At 44.6% G+C, this 26460-nt stretch overlaps 1 long non-coding RNA gene across 1 annotated transcript in view; it reads right to left on the bottom strand.

Moving 5' to 3' along the window:
* LOC138370975 (uncharacterized) overlaps window positions 1-26460 on the bottom strand; it is a 517340-nt gene that overhangs the window by 190708 nt on the left and 300172 nt on the right. The gene's annotated exons all lie outside the window — the stretch shown is intronic.

Raw genomic sequence — 26460 nt, 5'->3', positions numbered from 1 at the left:
ACAAGAGGCCAGGAGGTCTAAAGTCCTCTACGGTTTCACATTCATCAATATAGTGTTCTAGTGAATGCATTAAAGGTTTATCACAGGTGAACCACTTCGCAGCGCTTGCCAGTTCGCAAACGTTTTAATACAGAATAACCCCCCATGATCCAGGAAAGATGTACAGGTTTCGTATGGGGACACGTAATGCTCTGATGACTCGTGGCCCAGATCTGGAAGGATGAAACTATGCGGAGAGAATCTAAAAGAGCAGCATCGTATAATATCCGACACACAGAAATGAGGATATAATATAGCCTATCCTAAAATGAAACTACTTATAGCAACCATTTGGTGGAAAGTACCAATTTGTAAGTAACTTTAGCATCATTTAATTTGGACAAACCAGAAATGTTTTTAACTGTAAAATAAATATAAGACTTAATCTAACCTCTACCAGTAGTCCTAGGCCTAATATATATATAAATATATATATATATATATATATATATATAAATATATATATATATATATATATATATATAAATATATATATATATATATATATATATATATATACACATATATATATATATATATATATATATATATATATATATATATATATATATATATATATATATATATATATATATAACATACTGTTAATGTTATACAGTCAGGGAAAGATAATGCTAACAAATCCTACTTAAATATTCCTTGGGTTTGTATAACACACACACACACACACATATATATATATATATATATATATATATATATATATATATATATATATATGTGTGTGTGTGTGTGTGTGTGTGTGTGTGTGTGTGTGTGTGTGTGTGTGTGTGTGTGTGTGTGTGTGTGTGTGTGTGTGTTATACAAACCCAAGGAATATTTAAGTAGGATTTGTTAGCATTATCTTTCCCTGACTGTATAACATTAACAGTACAAGTGTTCTCCTGGTGGTCCATCAGTACATATTGGTACTTTGGATCAAACATTTATAATGAACCCAAGCAACCCACCTAACTTACGAGGCTGATGCTCAGAAAACGTCAATATTAGAGTGTTTTAAGATGTACCAAAACCTCGCATTTTGACGAATTTATCGATTCTGTAAGAAATGTGATGTATTAGATGATAGGACCACCGCTACTAGCTTAGGGAGTGAGAATGTGGTCCATGCGTTCAGAGATGGTGCGAGAGGACCCATGCGGCGGTACTCAGAGCGAGCCATCAACTACGGCTGTTTGCATGAGAATACTGTGAAGAGACAATACTCCGCTGCCGGGGAAATCTTATCGTACACACACACACACATGCAAATACACCGGGGTCTCTCAAATGCATATACTCACGCAAACATACACTCCCAGGGAAAGAAAGACGCGGGGATGCAAACAACAGGGTACACACGAGGCATCCACACAACGATGAGGGATTCCTGTTTCTCCTCCAACACTGTTTACATTCATATTAAACTGCGGTATACAGATATGAGCAAGAAACTCCTGGCCTGTTTATCTCTCTCTCTCTCTCTCTCTCTCTCTCTCTCTCTCTCTCTCTCTCTCTCTCTCTCTCTCTCTCTCTCTCTCACTATTACCCTTTCTCGTCACACAACTTTCTCCATCTTCTCTCCTTTTCACATACCTCTTCCCCAACCTCTTTCACCACAGCGAGAAAACTATCATAATTTCCCCCGTGATAATAGAGCAGTGGCTGTACACATTTGTTGAAGAGGTCACAAGAGTGGGCGGAGCGCAATGTTGCAGAGGTCGCAGCCGGAGTTGGGTGGACAATGGTGCAAAGGACTCCGCTCTGCCTAGTGCATATAATGTTGCAGAGGTCGCAGTAACGTTGCACTGTCTTAAACCTGTCAGGTGGTGCTGGCTCTAGTCTTCTGCAAGAGCTCTTGGTCCTCTTATCTGCTCTTATTTGTACTCAAAATTGTTACTTCACCCGCCGTATATATATATATATATATATATATATATATATATATATATATATATATATATATATATATATATATATATATATATGCAGGTTTGTATGCAATACCTGGCCTAGGTACTAGTAGTTATTTTTTATAGTCGTATATATATGTGTATACTCACCTATCTGTGCCTGCAGGATTGAGAATTGGCTATTGGATCCCACCTTTCTAGCTACCGGTTGTTTAAAGCAATGGATTCTGTCCTATTTCTCTATCATATCTACTTTTACAATTATGAACAGAGTTTGCTTCTACAACCCCCTCCTTTATTTCATTCCAGTTTCCCACATCTCTTACGCTAATTGAAAACTTTCTAGCATCTCTACGACTCATCTGAATTTCCAGCTTTCATACATGCCAACTGGTTTTGTTGGTACACAGCTTGAACATTTCGTCTATTTCCACTTTCAATCTCCCTAAGTATTTTATACGTCTATATCATATCTTCCCGCTTCCTCCTTTTTTTTCTAGCGTCGTCAGGTTCAGTTCTTTCAGTCGCTCTTCATAACCCATCCCTCGGCACGTGTGTATGTGTGTGTGTATTCACCTAGTTGTGTTTGCGGGGGTTGAGCTCTGCTCTTTCGGCCCACCTCTCAACTGTCAATCAACTGTTTCTACTACTACTACTACTTTTTTTCCACACCGCACACCAGGAAGCAGCCCGTGACAGCTGACTAACTCCCAGGTACCTATTTACTGCTAGGTAACAGAGGCATAGGGTGAAAGAAACTCTGCCCATTGTTTCTCGCCGGCGCCCGGGATCGAACCCGGGACCATAGGATCACGTGTCCAGCGTGCTGTTCACTCGGCCGTCCGGCTCCCAAGAACCACAAGCCCTACACACACACACACACCTGTGTGTGTGTGTGTGTGTGTGTGTGTGTGTGTGTGTGTGTGTGTGTGTGTGTGTGTGTGTGTGTGTGTGTGTGTGTGTGTGTGTGTAATTAAAAGCAGAGTGATATATGTAAGCTGTTTATCTCTTAGGAGCAAAATCAGTATCATTATAGTGCAGCTTTAAAGGTTCTGAAAGTATTCAGGAGGTATGAGCAACTAATTAATTGAGAAGATATCCCAAAATGCAATTATGCAGACGAGTAAGTTGAGTAATCCTGTGAAGATCCAATGAAGAGTTCCGGCAGGAAAATTCCTATTATGAGATATGCTGGACGAACTCAGCAATATGGGAAAAAATGATAGAAAATTTTTTAATTTTGTGTAAAGATTGAATTTAAAAACACACGTATTCTTCCCCCTAATATATTCCTTTAAAACATACTAATGATAATAATAATAATAATAATAATAATAATAATAATAATAATAATAATAATAATAATAATAATAATAGTAGAGATAATAATAAACAGATAAAACTAAGATAAAAAACCATACTAAAAGTCTTCCTTGTCTTACAAACCCTAATGAGAGCATCATATCTGAAAGTGTGAACCAACATCTCAAAAATAACTTGGAATTATTATCACCTGTACGGCAAGACATGACACCTTCCCACCTCCTACCGTATAGTATCTCGTCTCAGAATGTCTCAGTCTCCCAATGCTTCCGTCTCTCAGTGACTCCCACCACTGTTGGCTCCACCTTACCATCCAGTCACGAAAACGCCAAGAAAAAATGTCAATCTCCTAATCTCTCAGATTACAAAGAACGTAGCAACTCGAAAATTACAGTTTTTAAGGCGCTCTTTCGTCAGTAGGAGAGTTCACCGTGCACCTTGCATGCACCTGCATGTTGCGGGATAATTACCGTGTTTGCCAGGAGAGGACAGGACGCGTGTTTTGCTCCCTGCGCCTCCCGTCGGGTCTATCTTGCATTCATGGCTGCAAAATCCTTATATGTTCCTCAACGGAACAACTGCAAAATCACTATATGATGAAACGTACTAAGATATATATATTATTTTTGTCTACAAAATGTACAAAAAGTACATTACATCATTAACTGGTCATACGTCGTGCAAATGTGCGGTTTGTGGTTGATGAATAAGAGTATTTATATCTACTTTTCCACCGGGTTGTTTAAAGAAGTAATTCCCTCTTTTCCATCACTCGTCTTCTTTGGTACCTTTCCCACATGCCATCTCTCCTTTCTCTCTCTCTCTCTCTCTCTCTCTCTCTCTCTCTCTCTCTCTCTCTCTCTCTCTCTCTCTCTCTATTTATCCTCTCTGTGCCTTTCGCTCCCTTCCCAGCACTAGCTTCCCATCTCTCCCCTTCCTCACAGGCCGGGCACTCCACCTCTCCCCTCGCCATTCTCCCATTAATACAATCGTAATATATAAACAAGACAATTACCGTAAAACAATTACTTTTCCCCCCTCGAGCTCGTTCTTCAGCCTCCCCTCGCTTACTCTCACTCCCGGTTCCCCTCGAGCTCACTCCTCCCTCTTCTCTCTCTACCCCAATCTCTCTCTTCCACTCTCACTCTCTCTCTCCCAATCTCAATCTCTCTGGGCGCTGATTACAGCATTTTCTTCATTTAATCCCTTGTTTTCGTCGACGACATCGGTGTTAACTCAAAACCAAAGTTGCGAACTTTTCGTCATTCTAAAACTGCCGAAAATATATTTTTAAGTTATTTACTGTGTCCTTTGATTTACCACTCTCCTTATTTTATGCTCTTGCGAATTAGATCTGCTTGCAGGATTTGCACGAACATATTAATGTCAACGCTGGCAGCTTCTTGAGATCTTGAGGTTATCTTAAGACGATTTCGGGGCTTTAGTGTCCCCGCGGCCCGGTCCTCGACCAGGTCTCCACCCCCAGGAAGCAGCCCGTGACAGCTGACTAACACCCAGGTACCTATTTTACTGCTAGGTAACAGGGGTATAGGGTGAAAGAAACACTGCCCATTGTTTCTCGCCGGCGCCTGGGATCGAACCCAGGACCACAGGATCACAAGTCCAGTGTGCTGTCCGCTCGGCCGGCTGGCATGACCCAGAATACGCAAAATTATTGTACGCATTTTAGCAAGAGGCTGACGGCCAAAACTTACTGGCTCCTAAAAAAGTTACGCATTTGGTAAATAATGGCTCATAAAATACAGCAGTACTCGGTGTTAGTACAGAAGTCCCGCAAGGCTAAGAATTAGTATGCCAAAGGAAAACTTTATTATGAACACTCAAGCTCTGACGTCTGTACTCAGGGCTCCATGGTGTGTATTGTGTACTCAGGGCCTGCCCGGCCTGCACTCAGGGCCTGCCCGGCCTGCACTCAGGGCCTGCCCGGCCTGCACTCAGGGCCTGCCCGGCCTGCACTCAGGGCCTGCCCGGCCTGCACTCAGGGCCTGCCCGGCCTGTACTCAGGGCCTGCCCGGCCTGCACTCAGGGCCTGCCCGGCCTGCACTCAGGGCCTGCCCGGCCTGCACTCAGGGCCTGCCCGGCCTGCACTCAGGGCCTGCCCGGCCTGCACTCAGGGCCTGCCCGGCCTGCACTCAGGGCCTGCCCGGCCTGCACTCAGGGCAGACAACTGTGTAGAGAACTAGCGAGTATTTAAATTAACGTTAAACATTTATTTTGTATTCATAATATACATATATAAGACGCTTCATTTGAGTAATCTAATGCACTTATGGGTTGAGGAGCGCTTCTTACTCCAAAAGTGGAATACATTGTCACAAAGCTCCCGTACTACTGGGATAAGCATTCAGAATTTCAAGACTGAAAAGTGGGAATATAAGGCTTTCTGTGCTTCACTTGAACCCCCATTCAAGGTTCCCTAAGTCTGGCGCTAAGCTGGGTGATGGTGTCTCAAGCAACACACCACACATGTGGTGTATATATGTGTGGTATAATGTATATATATATATATATATATATATATATATATATATATATGTCGTACCTAGTAGCCAGAACTCACTTCTCAGCCTACTATGCAAGGCCTGATTTGCCTAATAAGCCAAGTTTTCATGAATTAATTGTTTTTCGACGACCTAACCTACCTAACCTAACCTAACCTAACTTTTTCGGCTACCTAACCTAACCTAACCTATAAAGATAGGTTAGGTTAGGTTAGGTAGGGTTGGTTAGGTTCGGTCATATATCTACTTTAATTTTATCTCCAATAAAAAACAATTGACCTCATACATAATGAAATGGGTAGCTTTATCATTTCATAAGAAAAAAATTAGAGAAAATATATTAATTCAGAAAAACTTGGCTTATTAGGCATATCTGGCCTTGCATAGTAGGCCGAGAAGTGCGTTGTGGCTATTAGGTACGACATATATATATATATATATATATATATATATATATATATATATATATATATATATATATATATATATATATATATATATATATATATACTTTAGGTGAAACGTAAAGCAAAACAAATCTCAGCAAAAGTCTTATGTAAATATTTGGAAAGTCTTATTAAATAATCTTTTAGTCAGTGTCTAAAAAGATAATAACTACTGGATATTTTATTGTGTAATAACTTTAAACTTTTGTCTAAACAATTAACATCTGCTGAGCTTAGTAAATATAATTAAATAATGAATTAGCAGTGGTCTGGGTTCAGTGTTTACTTAAACTCATTCCACCTTATGGTAGAGCTATTAATAAACACAGAAACATTAACATTTTGTTTACAGCAAGCAACAATATTTTGTGTTTAAACAATGACGTTGTTGTCACATTATGAATGCTTAAAAAGTTTTGTCATTATAAGAATCTGTGTGTTTTCGTTCATTTAGGGGGAAGTGCTATATATAAGAGACACTATATCTTGATATAATGAGTGTTTAAATAGTTTGTTCATTATACGGATCTTGTTTTTGTTACTTTAAGGGAAAGTCCTGTACATAAAGACTCCTCCTTGTAGTAGTGTCGGTCCCTGTGTGTTCTATTTTCATAATGATCAACGTCCTTATCACAGGTCTCATTTTTGTCTTCCGTCTATTATCTTCCTGTGCTTCTCTGATCTCCCTGTTCCCTTTCGTTATCTGTTTTTTTTTTCGCTCTTTTCGCGATAGCCAGGAGGAACGAGTCATAATTCGTGTCATTTGGTTCGTGGCACGTCGTAGGGAAGGCACGGAAATACAGAGAACTCGACGTATCTTATCTAAGGATTCCAATTTCCTCACCCGGGGTTCGAGTCCTCCTCCTTCTGTCTGTCTCGAGACCTGGGAATCGGAAGCCAAGGAGGTGCAGGTACCCCACATGGGCTCCACTCTTGACACCTTGGTGTAGTATCTGTGCTTACGACGCCGATATTGTGTATATTTGAATCAGTGGTGGTGGTGGTGGTAGAGGTGGTGGTGGTGGTGGTGGTGGTGGTGGTTGGGGAATGGTATAGAATGATATAGAGTGGTTGTTGGGGCACTATGGGGGGAGGGGGTAGTAAGCGGATGTACTGAGGATAGTGTGGTTGTGGTGAGGATGGTGGTAATAGAGGGTGTACGCGCGCGCGCACACACACACACACACACACACACACACACACACACACACAATGAGGAGAGAGAGCTCAAGGACCACAACGCCCAAAGAGCCAGAGCTCAACCCCCGCCAGCACAACTAGACGAGTACACACACACACACACACAGACACTCACTATACCATAAACAATACATCACTGCGCTACAGGGACGAGATGAAGGTAGTTATGACAGAGAAGCACAGTAGCTACAGCACTAAAGACATGATGCTCCCACTGGTAGCGGAGGCCCTGTCCTCCAAACCCCGGCTAGGGCAGTATAACCACTCTCACCACAGCTATTATCCTCCTGATAATGCTACGCGCCGCTCACATTCCTAAGGGCTGCTGGGATTGCTAGGCGCTGCTGGGATTGCAAAGCGGAAGCTAGCAAATTTCTTTCACAGAGCATTGCTATTTATATTTAAACATATATTAAAAAATACTTATATACTTAAAATTATATACTGATTATATTATATATATATATATATATATATATATATATATATATATATATATATATATATATATATATATATATATATATATATATATATAGGGAGAGAAACCGACAATGCTCGAGTCTGTCTCCCTCTCACTATATGTCTCTCCAGCTATTTCTATCTCCCCCCCCCCTTCGTCCTCCCCTACTCAAGAGGCACTATGGATTTCTCAAGAACCTTTGTTTTCCTTCTTCGTTTTTTTTTATGTTTTCTTTTCGGTAAAAACTTCACGGGAATCACTTGCCATATTTCCCACCTGACAGCCTGAAAATGTTCTGAGGTGTTTAGAATTGCTTATATTAAAACATTTAACTTGGACATACTCCGATCAGCCTATGTCCGTCCCATACCCCAGACCATTCCCTCCTGCACACTTGGGTTAGGCTAACCTCATGGGTCTTTCCTCCAACTTTGGACAAACTGAATAACACCCTTACAACTCGGCCATGTGATGTTATAGTGGCCAGAATACGCCTAGGATATAGACGTATCTGCCAAGTGTCAACTTTGTGAACGAGAAAACATGCATTTCCTTGAAGATTATATTGTAGAATGTCCCATAATGACTGACTTTCGCCCCCGCGGGCTGAGATATACTGAACTCTGTAAATACTTTGTGAATACTGCAACACTTGATGATTACTGCGCTTTTGTTTATTCCGTATTTATTTTATTATTAATATGTATAATAACTATATTGTCATTTTAATTTATCCACCATTATTAATGCAATATTTGTTCTTAGACTTTAAAGGCAACGACTGACTTTGTCTTATGTTTAAATTGATGGGGAACCCGGAGGTGCCCGGGATCATTCCACCTAAAAAATATAAGGGATGAAAAATAACCAAATAAATGGAACATGTATAACTCTGACACCCCAAGTTACAGCCAAACTTCCCCAAAAAACAGCTGGTGATTAGGCCTCCGAGTGACTAATTTCCATGATGTCATCAACAGTTCTTTACCTTCTAGTAGCAAACTATGGTAAATAGAATTGAAAAAATATCCCAATATTGACCAATTTTTTTTTGTGTTTAATTTTGTTAGAAGGTCGAGGTGGTGGTGCCAGTGTCGCCACGAACTTCATGGGGATCACCATGGGTGCCAAATATGTTTTAATGGGATCAATGGGGCCGACCCCGACCCGCCCATGTTGGGCACAAACACCTCAGCAGTCCATCGCCCAAAGTTGGGTGAAGCTAGCCCAAAGTATCTGACCTTCAACCTTGGACAAACACACACTTATAAACATAGCGTCTTTATATATGAAATATATATCTTGCCAAAAATAATAGGAAATGACTTCATTTATATTCTCGCCAGAAAAAAAGGAACTACTAAGAGATGCGAACATGGAAGACCGTATTCTGTATCTTGTGGCAAAAAAAAAAAAAAAATTGATTATGGCGGTTGAAGCGAGACAAGGGAGTGGTATCGTGGTAATACCACGGCTGTCAGCGGGGAGGTCACGACTGACGGCCAGAGGTAAGCTCACACCGACAACATATGCTAAACACCTGCCACTCCCTCAGAAGGGCCAAAAGTGGTACTGATCCTAGCGCTTCTGCAGCTACAGCGATACATGCTGTGTTTACCCTTGATCCAAGCATCCCTACAAATATGGCGATAGATTTATGTGATTTAATTTTACCATTGACCCAAGCATCCCTATTGGTACGACGATAGTTGCTGTGTTTACCACTGTTCCAAGTAACCTTACAGATATGACGATAGATGTTGTGTGTACCATTGATACAAGCACGTCTACAGGTATGGCGATAGATGCTGTGTTTAGCACTGATCCAAGCATCTCTACAGGCCCGACGATAGATTGTATGTCGACTGTTCACTAACCACCAACACTGTGCTTGGGCTGGTAAGTGTGGCACTGAGAGTAGTGTAGAGAGATGCTACGGGGGTCAAAGCCCTCTATGGTACAGGGATATTTGCATTACTCAACAGCCCTTTGCTCAGCTGGAACCCGACAAAATGACTAGGATGATTTGCCTGGGTAAAACCCTGTTTATGTAAATGTGGCAACAGGACACAACACTCGCATTTGGTTCTGACGTGATACCAACACGCTGCCACAATTATAAATCTACGTATTTTTAATCTGCTCTTCTGTTTCTGATTATATATATATATATATATATATATATATATATATATATATATATATATGCAAACAAGCCTGAATGGTCCCCAGGACTATATACAACTGAAAACTCACACCCCAGAAGTGACTCGAACCCATACTCCCACAACTGGTATGTACAGGGACGCCTTAATCCGCTTGACCATCACGACCGGACATAAGGAAGTGATAGCCGAGGCTATATGAACCACTTCCCCGCCGGCACTCGGATGGTAATCTTGGGCATAGCATTTTATCAAATCACCTCATTCTTTGGGGCACACGTGAGGAACACAAATGCAAACAAGCCTGAATGGTCCCCAGGACTATATACAACTGAAAACTCACACCCCAGAAGTGACTCGAACCCATACTCCCACAACTGGTATGTACAGGGACGCCTTAATCCGCTTGACCATCACGACCGGACATAAGGAAGTGATAGCCGAGGCTATATGAACCACTTCCCCGCCGGCACTCGGATGGTAATCTTGGGCATAGCATTTTATCAAATCACCTCATTCTTTGGGGCACACGTGAGGAACACAAATGCAAACAAGCCTGAATGGTCCCCAGGACTATATACAACTGAAAACTCACACCCCAGAAGTGACTCGAACCCATACTCCCACAACTGGTATGTACAGGGACGCCTTAATCCGCTTGACCATCACGACCGGACATAAGGAAGTGATAGCCGAGGCTATATGAACCACTTCCCCGCCGGCACTCGGATGGTAATCTTGGGCATAGCATTTTATCAAATCACCTCATTCTTTGGGGCACACGTGAGGAACACAAATGCAAACAAGCCTGAATGGTCCCCAGGACTATATACAACTGAAAACTCACACCCCAGAAGTGACTCGAACCCATACTCCCACAACTGGTATGTACAGGGACGCCTTAATCCGCTTGACCATCACGACCGGACATAAGGAAGTGATAGCCGAGGCTATATGAACCACTTCCCCGCCGGCACTCGGATGGTAATCTTGGGCATAGCATTTTATCAAATCACCTCATTCTTTGGGGCACACGTGAGGAACACAAATGCAAACAAGCCTGAATGGTCCCCAGGACTATATACAACTGAAAACTCACACCCCAGAAGTGACTCGAACCCATACTCCCACAACTGGTATGTACAGGGACGCCTTAATCCGCTTGACCATCACGACCGGACATAAGGAAGTGATAGCCGAGGCTATATGAACCACTTCCCCGCCGGCACTCGGATGGTAATCTTGGGCATAGCATTTTATCAAATCACCTCATTCTTTGGGGCACACGTGAGGAACACAAATGCAAACAAGCCTGAATGGTCCCCAGGACTATATACAACTGAAAACTCACACCCCAGAAGTGACTCGAACCCATACTCCCACAACTGGTATGTACAGGGACGCCTTAATCCGCTTGACCATCACGACCGGACATAAGGAAGTGATAGCCGAGGCTATATGAACCACTTCCCCGCCGGCACTCGGATGGTAATCTTGGGCATAGCATTTTATCAAATCACCTCATTCTTTGGGGCACACGTGAGGAACACAAATGCAAACAAGCCTGAATGGTCCCCAGGACTATATACAACTGAAAACTCACACCCCAGAAGTGACTCGAACCCATACTCCCACAACTGGTATGTACAGGGACGCCTTAATCCGCTTGACCATCACGACCGGACATAAGGAAGTGATAGCCGAGGCTATATGAACCACTTCCCCGCCGGCACTCGGATGGTAATCTTGGGCATAGCATTTTATCAAATCACCTCATTCTTTGGGGCACACGTGAGGAACACAAATGCAAACAAGCCTGAATGGTCCCCAGGACTATATACAACTGAAAACTCACACCCCAGAAGTGACTCGAACCCATACTCCCACAACTGGTATGTACAGGGACGCCTTAATCCGCTTGACCATCACGACCGGACATAAGGAAGTGATAGCCGAGGCTATATGAACCACTTCCCCGCCGGCACTCGGATGGTAATCTTGGGCATAGCATTTTATCAAATCACCTCATTCTTTGGGGCACACGTGAGGAACACAAATGCAAACAAGCCTGAATGGTCCCCAGGACTATATACAACTGAAAACTCACACCCCAGAAGTGACTCGAACCCATACTCCCACAACTGGTATGTACAGGGACGCCTTAATCCGCTTGACCATCACGACCGGACATAAGGAAGTGATAGCCGAGGCTATATGAACCACTTCCCCGCCGGCACTCGGATGGTAATCTTGGGCATAGCATTTTATCAAATCACCTCATTCTTTGGGGCACACGTGAGGAACACAAATGCAAACAAGCCTGAATGGTCCCCAGGACTATATACAACTGAAAACTCACACCCCAGAAGTGACTCGAACCCATACTCCCACAACTGGTATGTACAGGGACGCCTTAATCCGCTTGACCATCACGACCGGACATAAGGAAGTGATAGCCGAGGCTATATGAACCACTTCCCCGCCGGCACTCGGATGGTAATCTTGGGCATAGCATTTTATCAAATCACCTCATTCTTTGGGGCACACGTGAGGAACACAAATGCAAACAAGCCTGAATGGTCCCCAGGACTATATACAACTGAAAACTCACACCCCAGAAGTGACTCGAACCCATACTCCCACAACTGGTATGTACAGGGACGCCTTAATCCGCTTGACCATCACGACCGGACATAAGGAAGTGATAGCCGAGGCTATATGAACCACTTCCCCGCCGGCACTCGGATGGTAATCTTGGGCATAGCATTTTATCAAATCACCTCATTCTTTGGGGCACACGTGAGGAACACAAATGCAAACAAGCCTGAATGGTCCCCAGGACTATATACAACTGAAAACTCACACCCCAGAAGTGACTCGAACCCATACTCCCACAACTGGTATGTACAGGGACGCCTTAATCCGCTTGACCGTCCGGTCGTGATGGTCAAGCGGATTAAGGCGTCCCTGTACATACCAGTTGTGGGAGTATGGGTTCGAGTCACTTCTGGGGTGTGAGTTTTCAGTTGTATATAGTCCTGGGGACCATTCAGGCTTGTTTGCATTTGTGTTCCTCACGTGTGCCCCAAAGAATGAGGTGATTTGATAAAATGCTATGCCCAAGATTACCATCCGAGTGCCGGCGGGGAAGTGGTTCATATAGCCTCGGCTATCACTTCCTTATGTCCGGTCGTGATGGTCAAGCGGATTAAGGCGTCCCTGTACATACCAGTTGTGGGAGTATGGGTTCGAGTCACTTCTGGGGTGTGAGTTTTCAGTTGTATATAGTCCTGGGGACCATTCAGGCTTGTTTGCATTTGTGTTCCTCACGTGTGCCCCAAAGAATGAGGTGATTTGATAAAATGCTATGCCCAAGATTACCATCCGAGTGCCGGCGGGGAAGTGGTTCATATAGCCTCGGCTATCACTTCCTTATGTCCGGTCGTGATGGTCAAGCGGATTAAGGCGTCCCTGTACATACCAGTTGTGGGAGTATGGGTTCGAGTCACTTCTGGGGTGTGAGTTTTCAGTTGTATATAGTCCTGGGGACCATTCAGGCTTGTTTGCATTTGTGTTCCTCACGTGTGCCCCAAAGAATGAGGTGATTTGATAAAATGCTATGCCCAAGATTACCATCCGAGTGCCGGCGGGGAAGTGGTTCATATAGCCTCGGCTATCACTTCCTTATGTCCGGTCGTGATGGTCAAGCGGATTAAGGCGTCCCTGTACATACCAGTTGTGGGAGTATGGGTTCGAGTCACTTCTGGGGTGTGAGTTTTCAGTTGTATATAGTCCTGGGGACCATTCAGGCTTGTTTGCATTTGTGTTCCTCACGTGTGCCCCAAAGAATGAGGTGATTTGATAAAATGCTATGCCCAAGATTACCATCCGAGTGCCGGCGGGGAAGTGGTTCATATAGCCTCGGCTATCACTTCCTTATGTCCGGTCGTGATGGTCAAGCGGATTAAGGCGTCCCTGTACATACCAGTTGTGGGAGTATGGGTTCGAGTCACTTCTGGGGTGTGAGTTTTCAGTTGTATATAGTCCTGGGGACCATTCAGGCTTGTTTGCATTTGTGTTCCTCACGTGTGCCCCAAAGAATGAGGTGATTTGATAAAATGCTATGCCCAAGATTACCATCCGAGTGCCGGCGGGGAAGTGGTTCATATAGCCTCGGCTATCACTTCCTTATGTCCGGTCGTGATGGTCAAGCGGATTAAGGCGTCCCTGTACATACCAGTTGTGGGAGTATGGGTTCGAGTCACTTCTGGGGTGTGAGTTTTCAGTTGTATATAGTCCTGGGGACCATTCAGGCTTGTTTGCATTTGTGTTCCTCACGTGTGCCCCAAAGAATGAGGTGATTTGATAAAATGCTATGCCCAAGATTACCATCCGAGTGCCGGCGGGGAAGTGGTTCATATAGCCTCGGCTATCACTTCCTTATGTCCGGTCGTGATGGTCAAGCGGATTAAGGCGTCCCTGTACATACCAGTTGTGGGAGTATGGGTTCGAGTCACTTCTGGGGTGTGAGTTTTCAGTTGTATATAGTCCTGGGGACCATTCAGGCTTGTTTGCATTTGTGTTCCTCACGTGTGCCCCAAAGAATGAGGTGATTTGATAAAATGCTATGCCCAAGATTACCATCCGAGTGCCGGCGGGGAAGTGGTTCATATAGCCTCGGCTATCACTTCCTTATGTCCGGTCGTGATGGTCAAGCGGATTAAGGCGTCCCTGTACATACCAGTTGTGGGAGTATGGGTTCGAGTCACTTCTGGGGTGTGAGTTTTCAGTTGTATATAGTCCTGGGGACCATTCAGGCTTGTTTGCATTTGTGTTCCTCACGTGTGCCCCAAAGAATGAGGTGATTTGATAAAATGCTATGCCCAAGATTACCATCCGAGTGCCGGCGGGGAAGTGGTTCATATAGCCTCGGCTATCACTTCCTTATGTCCGGTCGTGATGGTCAAGCGGATTAAGGCGTCCCTGTACATACCAGTTGTGGGAGTATGGGTTCGAGTCACTTCTGGGGTGTGAGTTTTCAGTTGTATATAGTCCTGGGGACCATTCAGGCTTGTTTGCATTTGTGTTCCTCACGTGTGCCCCAAAGAATGAGGTGATTTGATAAAATGCTATGCCCAAGATTACCATCCGAGTGCCGGCGGGGAAGTGGTTCATATAGCCTCGGCTATCACTTCCTTATGTCCGGTCGTGATGGTCAAGCGGATTAAGGCGTCCCTGTACATACCAGTTGTGGGAGTATGGGTTCGAGTCACTTCTGGGGTGTGAGTTTTCAGTTGTATATAGTCCTGGGGACCATTCAGGCTTGTTTGCATTTGTGTTCCTCACGTGTGCCCCAAAGAATGAGGTGATTTGATAAAATGCTATGCCCAAGATTACCATCCGAGTGCCGGCGGGGAAGTGGTTCATATAGCCTCGGCTATCACTTCCTTATGTCCGGTCGTGATGGTCAAGCGGATTAAGGCGTCCCTGTACATACCAGTTGTGGGAGTATGGGTTCGAGTCACTTCTGGGGTGTGAGTTTTCAGTTGTATATAGTCCTGGGGACCATTCAGGCTTGTTTGCATTTGTGTTCCTCACGTGTGCCCCAAAGAATGAGGTGATTTGATAAAATGCTATGCCCAAGATTACCATCCGAGTGCCGGCGGGGAAGTGGTTCATATAGCCTCGGCTATCACTTCCTTATGTCCGGTCGTGATGGTCAAGCGGATTAAGGCGTCCCTGTACATACCAGTTGTGGGAGTATGGGTTCGAGTCACTTCTGGGGTGTGAGTTTTCAGTTGTATATAGTCCTGGGGACCATTCAGGCTTGTTTGCATTTGTGTTCCTCACGTGTGCCCCAAAGAATGAGGTGATTTGATAAAATGCTATGCCCAAGATTACCATCCGAGTGCCGGCGGGGAAGTGGTTCATATAGCCTCGGCTATCACTTCCTTATGTCCGGTCGTGATGGTCAAGCGGATTAAGGCGTCCCTGTACATACCAGTTGTGGGAGTATGGGTTCGAGTCACTTCTGGGGTGTGAGTTTTCAGTTATATATATATATATATATATATATATATCTGCAGGAACACGCAAACCATAGATCACTAAGTTTGATATCAGCTAAACGAACGAGAAATATTACGTAGCCTAGCAGCAAACTACCATTTGGACTACTATTCCAAAATTCACAACTAACATCCATTGGGTCTCGCTCAGTCTGCCTCTCTCCCTGCTTCGCTCTCAGTGTCCGTCTCTCTTGCTTTGTCTCTCTCTCTCTCTCTCTCTCTCTCTCTCTCTCTCTCTCTCTCTCTCTCTCTCTCTCTCTCTCTCTCTCTCTCTCTCTCTAAGCAACCGATCACCCATTCAATTCGGTACCGGTTGTTCAGCGCCGGTAAAGAACCAGGAGCTGTTCATCGCACCGTTGCTGCCGTATCATCCCGCCTTTCTCTCACTCTGTCAAATTAAACCTTTGTGTTGTTGTACAAGTGGCTCAGCCACGCCGGATTGACTCCAAGCGCGCCATTACCTCTGTCCGCGCGGACGGTAACAATACGGCTTAAATGAGGAGTCAGAGGCAGTCCGGGCCCCGAGGGTGGTGGAACAGCAGAGTCTGGGGCAGCACGGGCCCCGAGGGTGGTGGAACAGCAGAGTCTGGGGCAGCACGGGCCCCGAGGGTGGTGGAACAGCAGAGTCTGGGGCAGCACGGGCCCCGAGGGTGGTGAAACAGCAGAGTCTGCGGCAGCACGGGCCCCGAGGGTGGTGGAACAGCAGAGTCTGGGGCAGCACGGGCCCCGAGGGTGGTGGAACAGCAGAGTCTGCGGCAGCACGGGCCCCGAGGGTGGTGGAACAGCAGAGTCAGAGACAGCACGGGCCCCGAGGGTGGAGGAACAGCAGAGTCTGCGGCAGCACGGGCCCCGAGGGTGGTGGAACAGCAGAGTCTGCGGCAGCACGGGCCCCGAGGGTGGTGGAACAGCAGAGTCTGCGGCAGCACGGGCCCCGAGGGTGGTGGAACAGCAGAGTCTGCGGCAGCACGGGCCCCGAGGGTGGTGGAACAGCAGAGTCAGAGACAGCACGGGCCCCGAGGGTGGAGGAACAGCAGAGGGGCTGCAAATGGTTGTCCGCTCAGGGCAGTGGGTGTGAGTGCCGGCTGTGGCGGAACTGTGCATTAGTCTGTGTTTATCAGCACCAGTGAGCAGACCTACCTACCTCTGCCCCCCCTCCCCTTTCTACATATCTATCTCCCTCCCTCCCTTCCTCCTTCCCCCCCCCCTCTCTCTCTCTCTCTCTCTCTCTCTCTCTCTCTCTCTCTCTCTCTCTCTCTCTCTCTCTCTGAAAGAGAGGAGGAAACCCAGCTGTCCGTCTGCTAGATATAAGCACTAAACAACAAAATTTAAATGCTCTAAATCTCATCTAAATCACATAAAACACCGAGGCAATGTTCTTGGGGCATATAAACAAACTATTTCCATAATAAGAATACAATTTTTGTGAACAAATGAGAAGTCTTGGACACGAATATGATCCACTCGAGGTCACAGATCAATATATTTTATAATACAACGCTACTTAGCTACACAGGAACACAGAAATGAACGAAACTGCAGAATCTAACTCATTGTTGAAACAATTCAGTGATCTCGCGTCTCAATCTGTTCCACAAATCAACGACTCCTATTTTCCAAACAAGTATCTACATAGTAGACAATTTTATGTGTAGTTTCAGTAATAGGTTCGAGAAACATATGCGAGCAAATAATTGGGTGTAAAACGGGCCCCAACACCTCCTATGAGCTAATAGGCCTATCATATTGTTCCATTGTTCTTCCTGTGACAGTGTTAAAGTGAGCATGACCGCCTCATCTATCTCTGCCTCATAATCTGACAGCCCTTTAGGGTAGAGAGTAGATTGTCTTGTGTAGATTACTAGGCTTTATGCTACCACCACCACTAGCAGGTCCCTAGTAACCATTTGAAAGTTCCTAGTAACCACTAGAAGGTCCATAGTAGCCATTTAGAAGGCCTGAAATAATCAGACTACTAGAAGCTCACTAGTAACCACAACTTCTAGTAACCAGCGTGACTACTATAATCTTCCTAATAACCACTAGAAGCTACTTAGTAACCACTACTAGCCTCCTAGTTATCACCGAAAGCTCGCTATTAACCTCTAGGTCCCTAGTCACTACCAATAGGTCCCTAGGAATCAGCGTGACTACTAGAAAGATATTTTCTAGATGAGTTTTGAACTGATGTACGTTGATGGCTCGTTGATGTCACTACGTTATCACTTACGTTGATGTCAAATTATGTTGATGTCTCACTGCGGATGACTATATTTATGTCATATGTTTTTGACACTTATTGATGTCACACAATGTTGATAACGCTATATGTCAATATCACCATGTTGATGGGGCTATATGCCACACTATGTTGATAACAGTATAGTGATGTCTATGCTGATGTCATGCTACGTTGATGCCACACTATGCTGACGACACTCTCCGTGCAGCCCGTCCTCCAAAAATGGGGTGGTAAATGTAAGGAGACAAATAAGTGCAATTATGTACTATTCATAGCAGTTAGGAATTGTACTTATTTTCACTTAGTATTAAATCGTACTGTCAAATATATTGTGAATATTTGAGTTTACCCCAAAAACTGAATAGAAAACCACGACCTCACCTAACCGTCTTAGTTTTTGAAGATAATAATTTTATTGCTTCTTAATTACAATTAGTACTTAACCTATAGCTGTATTGATATTACAGTTTTATCAAACTAATAAAACAAAACTAAAATATATCAATAAATTGTAAAGTAACTCAGGATATTTTAAAATTTTGTATAAAATCTATATTGTTTAATAAACCATAAAAAGAAATTCCTGATATTTAAAACTTGTGTATAGCATTTTGAAATTAAAAACTTTATCCTAAAATTCTGAGTGTCTCAACAGAAAACGAGGAGAATTAAATCGGGGGAAGAAGTTGGGTAAATGTAACAGCCCCATAAGTGCAACTATGCACTGTTTATGACAGTAAGAAAATGTACTTATTACGCTTAGTATTAAATCGTACTGTCAATTCGGAGGATGGGTTGCTCCGTGGACAGCATCGGCCCACTGCACTAATTGGGTGAACATGACTCTCCCGCCTCACACTATTACCTTAAACTGCCACTTTTCTCCAAAACACACACACACACACACACACACACACACACACACACACACACACACACACACACACACACACACACACACACACACACATGGGTACGCCACCGTGAGACACTTCAACTCGCGGGAATATTTTGCTTCTGGTATTATCACGAAGACTTGTGTAGGAATATTCACGTTGGCTACGTTATTATGTTGTTAAATAAAAGTCTGCACTATTCAGGACATTGTTTATCATTTTAGCCTTTTGATGCAATGATTGAAATGGCCCTAAACACGCGGGGTTGCACAATGATACTTGATGTGCATAATGCCAACGGCTGTAAGGTTAGGTTAGGTATGGCTTCTTCTGATTTGTTGGGGAGATCGTATTGTGTTGGGGGGGTATTGTAAGTCTGTAGAGGGGGGGGGGGTATTGTAAGTCTGTGGAGGGGGGTGTTGTAAGTCGGAGGGGGGGGGGTATTGTAAGTCTGTGGAGGGGGGTATTGTAAGTCTGTGGAGGGGGGTATTGTAAGTCTGTGGAGGGGGGTATTGTAAGTCTGTGGAGGGGGGTATTGTAAGTCTGTGGAGGGGGGTATTGTAAGTCTGTGGAGGGGGGTATTGTAAGTCTGTGGAGGGGGGTATTGTAAGTCTGTGGAGGGGGTATTGTAAGTCTGTGGAGGGGGGTATTGCAAGTCTGTGGAGGGGGGTATTGTAAGTCTGTGGAGGGGGGTATTGTAAGTCTGTGGAGGGGGGTATTGTAAGTCTGTGGAGGGGGGTATTGTAAGATTACGTGGACCGGTGTATTGTAAGACTTCAGCTGTCACCTACTGACATCCACCCAGCCCACAGCTTGGTCCCTCCTATCCACCCCTTTCATATATCCATCACTTGTCCTCTTATACCCACGTACCCACCTACCCATCACCTGCCCATCACCAGCCCACCTCGTCCCACCCTTCACCCTGATCACCTCACCCGAGGGGGCGTTGGTCTTCAACCCTTGGCCCCCGCCGCTCCAAATACGGGCCACACTTTAATCTATATTAAATCACAGGCAAGAATACCTGCTTCTGTCAAGACCGCCTCCGCCTACACCGGCCTCCGTCAACACCGGGCTCGGTCAACACCAGCCTCCGTCAACACCAGCCCCCGTCAGCACATGCCTCCGTCAACACCAGCCTCCGTCAACACCTGCCTTTGTCAACACCAACCCCCGTCAACACCAGCCCCTGCCAACACCAGTCTCCGTCAACACCAGCCTCCGTCAACACCAGACCCCGTCAACACCAGCCTCCGTCAACACCATCCCCCGTCAACACCAGTCTCCGTCAACACCAGCCTCCGTCAACACCAGCCTCCGTCAACACCAGCCTCCGTCAACACCAGCTCGACAAAACATTCCTCGTACATTGAGGAAGATAAAATCCGACATCTCCGGGCAGAAGAACTTACAGAATGCCGTCCTGGGTAATCCCCTCCACTTCAAAATGAACTTTTAAAGAGTTACTGAGAGCTTTTGAGGAACTTTTCTGGCTTTAGAAGATTAGAACTACCCAAATTAAATTCGAAAAATGCTTAAAAAGTATATAAAATCATAGAGAACCAATTATTATTATGAACATACACATGAGAGTAAATATTTGATATGAATACACAAATCAAAATTATTTGCAACTCACCACATGTACAAATTGCTTAAGAAGATGTTTGTGATCCAGCTCTTGCAATTACTATGATTTAAAACATTGTTCATGTGTATGTTAACCTATGTAACTAGCTTGTTAAGACTGTAACTTGCAAGCGAATTTAATTTTCGGGGTTCAATTCCTGAAATGCCCATTATGTTCCTCTGTAACTTTCTTCCACTACCACTCTGAGGATGGGTATGGGGCACAGTTGCAGCCCCGCTCCTGTGCCGGGTAAGTCCACTACGGGCTCACCATAGTCCGTGCTACTTGGAATTTTTTGTTCCGAGTTGCTGAATCTAAAAACAACAACAACAACGGGTATGGGGTCCACTACCATATACAGGATGGGTATGGGGTCCACTACCATATACAGGATGGGTATGGGGTCCACTACCATATACAGGATGGGTATGGGGTCCACTACCATATACAGGATGGGTATGGGGTCCACTATCATATACAGGATGGGTATGGGGTCCACTACCATATACAGGATGGGTATGGGGTCCACTACCATATACAGGATGGGTATGGGGTCCACTACCATATACAGGATGGGTATGGGGTCCACTACCATATACAGGATGGGTATGGGGTCCACTACCATATACAGGATGGGTATGTGGTCCACTACCATATACTGGATGGGTATGGGGTCCACTACCATATACAGGATGGGTATGGGGTCCACTACCATATACAGGATGGGTATGGGGTCCACTACCATATACAGGATGGGTATGGGGTCCACTACCATATACAGGATGGGTATGGGGTCCACTACCATATACAGGATGGGTATGGGGTCCACTACCATATACAGGATGGGTATGGGGTCCACTACCATATACAGGATGGGTATGGGGTCCACTATCATATACAGGATGGGTATGGGGTCCACTACCATATACAGGATGGGTATGGGGTCCACTACCATATACAGGATGGGTATGGGGTCCACTACCATATACAGGATGGGTATGGGGTCCACTACCATATACAGGATGGGTATGGGGTCCACTACCATATACAGGATGGGTATGGGGTCCACTACCATATACAGGATGGGTATGGGGTCCACTACCATATACAGGATGGGTATGGGGTCCACTACCATATACAGGATGGGTATGGGGTCCACTACCATATACAGGATGGGTATGGGGTCCACTACCATATACAGGATGGGTATGGGGTCCACTACCATATACAGGATGGGTATGGGGTCCACTACCATATACAGGATGGGTATGGGGTCCACTACCACATACAGGATGGGTATGGGGTCCACTACCATATACAGGATGGGTATGGGGTCCACTACCATATACAGGATGGGTATGGGGTCCACTACCATATATAGGATGGGTATGGGGTCCACTACCATATTCAGGATGGGTATGGGGTCCACTACCATATACAGGATGGGTATGGGGTCCACTATCATATACAGGATGGGTATGGGGTCCACTACCATATACAGGATGGGTATGGGGTCCACTATCATATACAGGATGGGTATGGGGTCCACTACCATATACAGGATGGGTATGGGGTCCACTACCATATACAGGATGGGTATGGGGTCCACTACCATATACAGGATGGGTATGGGGTCCACTACCATATACAGGATGGGTATGGGGTCCACTACCATATACAGGATGGGTATGGGGTCCACTACCATATACAGGATGGGTATGGGGTCCACTACCATATACAGGATGGGTATGGGGTCCACTACCATATACTGGATGGGTATGGGGTCCACTACCATATACAGGATGGGTATGGGGTCCACTATCATATACAGGATGGGTATGGGGTCCACTATCATATACAGGATGGGTATGGGGTCCACTACCATATACTGGATGGGTATGGGGTCCACTACCATATACAGGATGGGTATGGGGTCCACTATCATATACAGGATGGGTATGGGGTCCACTACCATATACTGGATGGGTATGGGGTCCACTACCATATACAGGATGGGTATGGGGTCCACTACCATATACTGGATGGGTATGGGGTCCACTACCATATACAGGATGGGTATGGGGTCCACTACCATATACAGGATGGGTATGGGGTCCACTACCATATACAGGATGGGTATGGGGTCCACTACCATATACAGGATGGGTATGGGGTCCACTACCATATACAGGATGGGTATGGGGTCCACTACCATATACAGGATGGGTATGGGGTCCACTACCATATACAGGATGGGTATGGGGTCCACTACCATATACAGGATGGGTATGGGGTCCACTACCATATACAGGATGGGTATGGGGTCCACTACCATATACAGGATGGGTATGGGGTCCACTACCATATACAGGATGGGTATGGGGTCCACTACCATATACAGGATGCGTATGGGGTCCACTATCATATACAGGATGGGTATGGGGTCCACTATCATATACAGGATGGGTATGGGGTCCACTATCATATACAGGATGGGTATGGGGTCCACTATCATATACAGGATGGGTATGGGGTCCACTATCATATACAGGATGGGTATGGGGTCCACTATCATATACAGGATGGGTATGGGGTCCACTATCATATACAGGATGGGTATGGGGTCCACTACCATATACAGGATGGGTATGGGGTCCACTACCATATACAGGATGGGTATGGGGTCCACTACCATATACAGGATGGGTATGGGGTCCACTACCATATACAGGATGGGTATGGATATATAAGTAATTCAAACTTAAACAATTGTAAATTTTTAGTCCAGAAAAAAAGTTAGCAGCGATATCAGCTCAGCAACGTAGATATGCCAGCGATAACAGGTCATCAACATAATACCAGCCATAACAACTCAGCCATGTAGATTCTAGCGATATCGGGGGCCTTAGGATTAAAAGATTACAACTTTTTCTTACGGCAAAATAAAATTAAAATATTGGCCATAAGGTTTAAGTATAATGTGTACTTGAGAATATATGATAAAACTGTCCGTATTAGTATGTACGGGTTATCGAGGGGTTTTAACTTTTTGTACAGTTTTTAGGGTTAAAGTAGTCGTTTCTTAAACAACGCATGGTTTTGTTAACCTGGTTAGTTTATGTTAAGTTACATAAAAGTTAGTTTCGACATTAGAAAAGGTTTAGATTAGGTTAGTTTACTTGATGTTAGGGTTATATTTAACTTCGCGTTATATAGAGGAAGGCGACCCAACAAACCTAGAATTTTAGTTAAGAATGTTTGTCCTTAGTAGCTAGGTCGGAGCTAGCTAGGGCTAGCTTAATAGCTAGGTCTACTAGGAGCCGGTCGGCCGAGCGGACAGCACGCTGGACTTCTGATCCTGTGGTCCTGGGTTCGATCCCAGGCGCCGGCGAGAAACAATGGGCAGAGTTTCTTTCACCCTATGCCCCTGTTACCTAGCAGTAAAATAGGTACCTGGGTGTTAGTCAGCTGTCACGGGCTGCTTCCTGGGGGTGGAGGCCTTGTCGAGGACCGGGCCGCGGGGACACTAAAAGCCCCGAAATCATCTCAAGATAACCTCAAGATAACCTCAAGATAGGTCCAACTTTATATCATTGCCTATTACATATTTTTTGTTTACAAAATAAAATTAGGAACCGGTTGAAATAATAATGAACTAAAGTCAACACACAAAGACCGATGGAGACAAGAATAATAGACCTCGGTTGTCTACCATTGTGTATAGTTGTATATTGTTGTTCTTGGTTGTATATATTACTGTATAGCATTGTTGTATAATTTGTATATCCACGTGTGTTATCATAGTTTATCGTTATATATTGTTGAATATCGTGTATATGGATGTGCATCGTCGTGTATCGAGTTAGTCCTCGAGACGTCTTCAAAGACGTCTTCAGAGACGTCTTCAGAGACGTCTTTAGAGACGTCTTCAGAGACGTCTTTAGAGACGTCTTCAGAGACGTCCCAGAAGAGACGTCATCAAGGTGAAGATAACGGTGCTGTTGACCAGAGTGAGGTCTAGGATCTGAGAACATTTTCATCACTACGTTATTGATAATTATTAGTATTAACATATTTATTGACAAAGTTTAATGACAATTTTGCCTAATCTGAGGATTTCAATTAAGTCTTATTAAAGCTACAGTAAATCTAACCCAACCCCATACATCCCAACCCGACCCGACCCGACCCGACCAAAATAAGAACGATGAGTCACAATAACGTGGCTAAAGTATGTTGACCAGACCACACACTAGAAGGTGAAGGGACGACAACGTTTCGGTCCGTCCTGGACCATTCTCAAGTCGATTGTGACTTTCGGTCCAGGACGGACCGAAACGTCGTCGTCCCTTCACCTTGTAGTGGTCTGGTCAACAAAATAAGAACTTTTGTGGTTTAAGTATGGTGTGACGTCACTATGATGCTATGATTTTATTCCGGCTCATAAGGGGCTGCCCAAGCACTTGAACCATCAGGGATCGAACGCCGACCCTGCAAGAATCAAGATGGACGCTCTACCAATCAAAGTGGTTAGACTCCTTTGGTGAATCCAAAAGTCTACTTTAAAGGCTCCGGCTCATAAGAATTAAGGAAACTGCAGAAGGCCTATTGACCTATGCGAGGCATTTATTTATAGCCACCAAAAACTCGTACATATATAAGCCTAACTTCCCGCCAAACACACACCGAAACTACGACGTTGGTACAACGTTCGAACAAGTTTTAACGCCTCCTAATCAGTTATAACAACCAATATAGCAAGTTGTAACAACGTTCTAATACGTCATAAACACGTTAAGCCAAGATGTAACAACTTTATTACAAGTTGTAACAAGCGGAAAATAGAGACAGTTACGGTTTGTGTTTCCAGGGTTGTGTTTCCAGGGTTGTGTTTCCAGGGTTGTGTTTCCAGGGTTGTGTTTCCAGGGTTGTGTTTCCAGGGTTGTGTTTCCAGGGTTGTGTTTCCAGGGTTACGCTTGAATCACTCAAGTGATCTCACGTCTCTTACCCACTAATCGAATCGCGGCAAATTGCGATCACCTCGATACACCAACCAGGGGCCAGATTCACGAAAGCACTTACGAACCTGAACATCTTTTTTCAATCTTTGGCGGCTTTGTTAACAATTATTAAACAGTTAATGAGCTCCGAAGCACCAGGAGGCTGTTTATAACAATAACAACAGTTGATTGGCAACTTTTCATGCTTGTAAACTGTTTAATAAATGTAACCAAAGCCGTCAAAGATTGAGGAAAGATGTACACGTTCGTAAGTGCTTTCGCGAATCTGGCCCCAGGTAATCAGGGAAGCCTCGCACAGTCAATTCACCAGTAACAATCACACTTCTCCCCAAAACAATCGTGATCGTCCTTCATCCTTCGTTTTCCACAACCTGGCAATTGAATAAATTGACATTTGTGTTTCAACTAAGCACGATGACAAGCTAAGACTAGCGTTAATGACATTAAAGAGAGATCGGGATAGATAAAATAGGATCGGATCTGAGCAAGTGATCTGATGGGTTCGAATCTGAACAAGAAAGAGATCTAATAA

This window comes from Procambarus clarkii, chromosome 34, assembly GCF_040958095.1.
Source record: "Procambarus clarkii isolate CNS0578487 chromosome 34, FALCON_Pclarkii_2.0, whole genome shotgun sequence".
Taxonomy (NCBI): Eukaryota; Metazoa; Arthropoda; class Malacostraca; order Decapoda; family Cambaridae; genus Procambarus; species Procambarus clarkii.
This window is presented reverse-complemented; position numbering and strand designations above follow the sequence as displayed.